This window comes from Leopardus geoffroyi, chromosome D1, assembly GCF_018350155.1.
Source record: "Leopardus geoffroyi isolate Oge1 chromosome D1, O.geoffroyi_Oge1_pat1.0, whole genome shotgun sequence".
In the NCBI taxonomy this organism is placed as follows: Eukaryota; Metazoa; Chordata; class Mammalia; order Carnivora; family Felidae; genus Leopardus; species Leopardus geoffroyi.
This window is the reverse complement of record NC_059329.1, coordinates 114,559,271-114,565,304: the sequence shown is the minus strand read 5'-3', so window position 1 is coordinate 114,565,304 and position 6,034 is coordinate 114,559,271.

The window sequence follows — 6,034 nt, the reverse complement described above, 5'->3', positions numbered from 1 at the left end:
GGGCGGGGGGGGGGGAGCCCTGGGAGCACCCGCGCGGCGCTTTGAGGATGAAGGGCGCCGCGGCCGGCCTGGCGGGCGGGCGTCCAGGAGTGGGCGCGGCCCTTCCCGGCGTGAGCTCATCGCGGGCGGCGCGGCGCCCCCACCGCGCCCAACCTCTCGACCCTCGGAGCCCGGGGCTGCGGGGGACAGTGCGGGCGCGGGAAGGGGGGGTGGGATCGGGCCTCTAGGGAGGAGGACCCGGGGGCCGGAGTGCGCTGGGGGCGCTCCCGGGGGAGCCCAGGACCAGAGGCCGGCTGCTCCCGCGCCAGCTGCCAGGCCCCGAGCGGCCCTTCACCTGGGCTGACGTCACCGTTCATCCCAGCGGCCCGGCCCGCGCCGCCGGGACCGCTCCCGTTCTCCCCCTGGCGGAGCGGCTGCCCCCTTCTCCAACTGGGTCCTCCCCTGGCTTCGGGGAGGGTGGGGCAGCCAACCACCTGCCGGGAGAGGTGAGGGCCGAGCGCCGCCTCCCCCACCCCAGCCTGCAGTTTCCCGTTAAGGCCCACTTGCGGAGAAGGGCCTGATCTGCTGCGCCTGCGACGTCCCCTCGCTCTTTATCAGCCCTAACGCCTGCCACCCGGCCGCCAGCCTGCCCATGCTCCTCCCCAAGGCTGACCACCAACAGATCGGGAGCAGAGAGGGGCGGGCGCGTGGCAGGGCGGGGGGGGGGGGGGTGTCCTGGGGCAGGAACCTGGGCAGAGAGCACGGGGAGGGGCGGGAGTGCAGAGAGCAGGCCCTGGGTTTCTCCCTTCCACCTCTGGGCCTCACTGTGGGGGTTCAGCCCTGCAGGCCTGTGGTTCCCCGTCTTGGACTAAGTCCCCAGACCCCCCCAAATAAACAGGTGGAAGAGAGAAAAGATCCCCGCTCGGCATCAGCCCAGCGTGACCTTGGACAGGTCCTCCTGCCTCTGAGCCCAGAGCACGTTGGGGCTCCACGTTGCAAGCACGGGACGCCTACTGGAGCCCCCTCCTGGGCAGACTAGTTCAGTCCCTGGGAGCTGTGTGAGGGGTGCTGGAGGGGGCTCCTGGGTCAGGGGCTAAACTGGGGAGGGGGCAGAGGAAGGAGGGGCACGGAATCCCGTCCCGTTAGGCATCAAGAGGGTCCAATTCTCCACCTGGGACAGGCAGCGGGGGCTGTGGCCCTCGGTCGCCACCCCCGCCCTGGGCCGGCAGGGTTCTTGACTCCACCCTTCTTCCCCAGCTGCTTCTGTGCGCAAACACCCCCTTAGACGGGCTGGGTGGGGGTGGGGCGCTCTAGGACCCGGCTTTGTCTTCCTCCTCCGGGCTTCGGGCGCTCTGGCCTTTTCTCCCCTCCACCGGCTCCAGGAGTCCGGCCCCCTCCCCCTTCTCTTCCCCCACTTCTATTTCAAGCTCTCCTTGGCTATTTATAGCTACGTCCGCCAATTGCGTCAGGCTGAGTCTGGCTCCCGCCGGCCCCAAGCCAAGGGCGCCACCACCCCCGCCTGGGCAGCTACCTGGCCCGCTGGGCCCCGGGCTGCCCCAGGTGTGCGTGAGTGCCCCGGGGTGTGGCGGATCCCACCTTGGGCGCGGCAGCACCCGAGGCAGGCTTGGGGGAGACAGCCCCCTCATTCGAGATGGGGGCAGGGGTGGCGGCGGCAAGGGGGCAACTTTCCCTTCGGTCCTGAGGAAAGGCCTTTGCCGCTCTGGTTTCACCTTTGGTGTTTGCAAAGAAAAGGGGTGCAGCCCGCCGTGGCCTCTGCCTCTTCCCTCCGGAATGAAGGCCCCTCGTCCGAACGCCAGTGTGTTCTACTCCCGTCTGACGTACGGGGGTCCCGCGCCGCCCACCGCTCTTCTTCCTGAGGCCCCGCCCCCAGCCCTTCCCTTCCCCTGGTGCTCCCCAGGAACATGGTCTTTGGAAGATTGGCTCGGTTTGGAAAGGCTACAGGGGCTCTCCAGGCACCTGCCCGGTTGGCAAAGGCCTGCCCCTGGCATCACCCTGCCCTGTGGCCTGTGTGTGTTCTGGCAATGGGGCACTGTCCTTCCCCAGCCCACCAAGGCTTCCTCAGGTTCTGGGCACTGGCCCCTGCATCTCAGCCTGGTGCCCTCCTGCCTGCCTGCCTCGGGTCTGTCCTCTGGGGAACCACTCCCATCCCCTTGCCTTCATCAAGCTATCCGCACCCTTGTCAAAGCCTGGCCACTCCTTCAGAGATGACCTTCTATCTGGAGACACCCCCAACCCCAGGGCCGGGAGGAGGCCCTGGGACTGTCTTGTCAGCCTAGCCACCGCTCCTCCCCCCCCCCCCCACCGAAGGCTGAGATTACTCTGGGGGGTTGGCTGAAGGAGCCCCTCCACGGAGAGAGAACTGTTTCCCGAGTGCTCATGCTAGGTGCACAAGACACGCCCTGTGAAGTTGCACTGGCAGTCGGCCTGTCTGTCCAGCACCCCTTTCTGGAGAATGGGACACCCAACTGCCAGTTTCCATTTTTTTTTAAGAGTTTATTTATTTTGAGAGAGACAGAAAGCTCGATTGGGGGGGCAAAGAGAGACGGGGGGGGGAGAGAAAGAGAGAGAGAGAGAGAGAGAGAGAGAGAGAATCCCAAGCAGGCTCTGAACCACAGAGCTGGATGCGGGGCTTGAACCCACAACCGTGAGATCACGACCCGAGCTGAAGTCGGACGCTTAACCGACTGAGTCATCCAGGCACCCCTGACAGTTTCCATTTTTTCTGACCTTTGGAGGCCCCATGGCTTCTCAGGAAGGACCGCTTTTCTGGAGAACAGGTCAACCTCCCAACACCCCCTCCCACCGGTATTCTGAGCCTCGCACTGCACCTCCCATTGGACCCATTGGCCAGAGGCAGTCAGCTTCCGCCCCGCTGAAGCATGCAGCCCCACCCCCACCCTTTCTCTGTGGTCTGGCTGCATTGTCCCCTCTACACACGGCTCCAAATCCAACCTGGCTTTCAGAGGCCAGCCCCCCACCTTCCTGAGAACCAGTGGCTTCAAGCTTCCCTTCCTCTAAGCCCCTCAGGTCTGAGCCTCAGAAGCAGGGTCTGAGCTGGAAGGGGCCTGAGGGGCCGCTGAGGCTGGCCCCATTCAGGACACCTCCAGGGACTGCTAGCTGGGATGAGTGGCACCCAGAGATCAGGAAACAGCCTACCCCAACTCTGTCCCAACTCTGGGGACGTCGGAATGTCAGTTCCCTTTGCTAAAACACAAAATTCGACTAGATAAATTTGAAGGTGGAATCAGCTTTATACAAAGATTCATGAATTGGGCAACACCCCACCTAGCAGGTAGAAAGAAGCTCTGAGGAGTTGTATAGAATGGAAGGTTTTTCTGGGCAGAAGGGCTGGAGGGGACAAGGAGGATGAACGAGTGGATTGTTTCAGGAAGGGAGGGGTCTGAGCCGGCAGATGACCTCACTGGTGCTGACCAGGAAATTCCAGACTGAGTTCACTCCTGGGAGGGGCTGAAAGTGAAGTTGGGTTAGATGTTAAGTCTTGTTTGCTGGTTGGGAGCTTAGCACAGGTGACTCCACTTTGGGCCGGTTGTCTCTCTTCTAACACCTCCTTGGGCCTCGGGGAGGGTTGAACCGGGTCTATACAGTAGTCTCCGGCTCTGAGCTGTGGGTTTTACATTGGACACTTACTGTCCATCGTCTATAAGCAAGGACTAGAAGCCTGCATATAATCTGGCGGTAGAATGGAGTTAGCACCCAGCTCTAATATCAGGTAGACCGGCAGAAGTGTGCCATGTCATGTTACTACTCACCTACCTTCTTTCCCTCCTTCTTGCTGCCTCCCGTTTACCCATCCATCAACCTGCTGTCCACCCGTCCACCCATCCGTCTTCCCTTTTACCCGTCCATCCGTACGTCTACACACTCATCTATCCATCCACCCCTATACCCCTATTCACCCATCTGCCCAACCATTTAACCCACCCACCCACCCACCCACCCCTGTAGCATAAGTGCCCGATGAGTAGCTTTTCTCATTGTTAATCTAAGTGCCTGGCATTAAGCCTTTCACTGCCGAGGCATTCACTTCAGAGACACCCATATCACATAAGCACATTGCCAGCTACACAGCTCAATAAAGAGCCAGAGCCAGGCCGCCCCACCCGTGAAGTTCCCTCTAGAAAGCCCTGGGTGACCTCGATAACTGACCACTCCAGAAACCCCAGCCGCCACCCTCAACCCCAAAAAGTTAGAGACGCTGCCTCCCTCTCTCCCCGTGACCTTGCTGTGTGGCCCCAGGTGTGCATGCACCCTCCAGGACCTGTGAGCGGTAAGCGTTCCTCCAAGTGCCCCTATGGCTGCTGCTGAGGTGTGTCCTGTGGTCATCGTAGGGACTGGCAGGGCCGGTGTGGCCACAACCCTGGCCCCGTGGGGGAAAGGTGTGTGGGGGCCACCAAGTAGTGCGGGCCAGGTGAGGGCCCCGGCTACCCCCGGCCAAAAGCACCACAACCCACGGGCCCAGACCCACACAAAGCAACCCTTTACTGACCAGTCTACTCACCCACCCAAGACCCATCAGGAGCCTGAAGCTCTTGACCTAGGGAGGCAGGGGAGCAAGAGGCAGAAGCCGGCAGGACGCCCAGTGTTTACAGAAGACCCCTTGTGATGGGCACGGGGCCGTGTGGCCAAGAGCAGGTGGAGGCCAGCCCACCGGGGTTCCGGTCTGGCCTCACTACCTGCTTGGCTCAGCTCTTGGGCAAGTTGACCTCCCCTTGCCTGGTCAACTTGGCAAAAGGCGTCCCCCACCCCTCTTGAATTCTTACGCACCCCCCCCCCCCAGTGTCCTCTGGCCTTCTGTGCCCCAGCCGGCCAGCCTGGGAGAGGCCCCATCACCCTGCCTCCTGTACCTGTAGGTGCTATCCTGCCTTAGGGAGAGTGGGAGAGACCACGCGGTGCTTGAGACAGCTTTCTTCCAGTCCTGGTTTTATTGACTCCAAGGGGCTGCCAGACTTATAAATAGATGTTCTTGAGCTAAAAATAGCCTTGCTTTAGCGGCAGCCCAAGGCTTCTAGCTTTCAGCCTCTTGAGGGCTCCTAGGATGCCGGACTCAAGGACCCTGCCTCCTCTGGCAGCCCCCAGAGAGGGGCCGGCTCAGCACCCCCCCACCTCCTGCTTCCTCTTCTCTCCCGGCTCCCGAAACACACGCATCCTGCACGCACACACGTCGGGCCTGTGTCCCTGGCTTGGGCTCTCTGCTGCTTGGAAATTGGGAAGCGTCCCTAGGAATAAGCAGGCCAGGCCTGCGAGAAGGGTCCGATGCCCTGTGAGGTCACCGATCGGTCCGACCGCTCACCTGGACATGGGGAGATACGTTCCCAGGAAATAACCTGGAGCGATGCTTGGCAGAGTGAGCTCAGTACCCAGGGGCTGCTGTTATAATAACGGCCAAGCGAGCGTGGGAGTGACCCAGAGGAGTCCTGTCTAAAAATCTGTCCCAGGAGAGCCCTGCCTGAACGGTCGGAGCTGTGGCTGTGACCACTCATGGTGGAGTAACCTCAACCCGGGCTGCAGCGGCTGACGGAGCCCACAGCCGGCACTCCTCCCGCTGCAGTCAGTGCAGACACACGTAAGCCGCAGCAGCCCGGCCGCCCTGGTGGGAACCCAGTGGTTGGGGACAAACGCGGGTGAGTCGCACCGGTGCCTTCCACCAGATACCCCTGGGGGCCTTTGGTCCTCGTAGCACACGTGTGTATTCCTTCAACAAATTATTTGAATAATAATTAAAAAGCTAGCTGCATCACGCTCTAGAGCTAGACCCCCATTTCTGTTGGGAAGGAAAGCCATCGTGTGGTGTGTCCATGGTGCGCCCGCTGGCATGCACACGAGGGCTGCAGGGAAGCGGTGAGCTACTCCAGGGGTTATGCCTGGGGAGTGGGATGGGGAGGGGTTGAGGGGCAAAGCTGAGTTTTTACTGGACGTAGTTCTGAGGTGTTTAGATTTTCCCTGGGATGTGACCGCAAACAAGGGGGCGCTCCTCCGGCACGGCTCCCCCACTGGGCCCAAGCTGCCCTCTGGG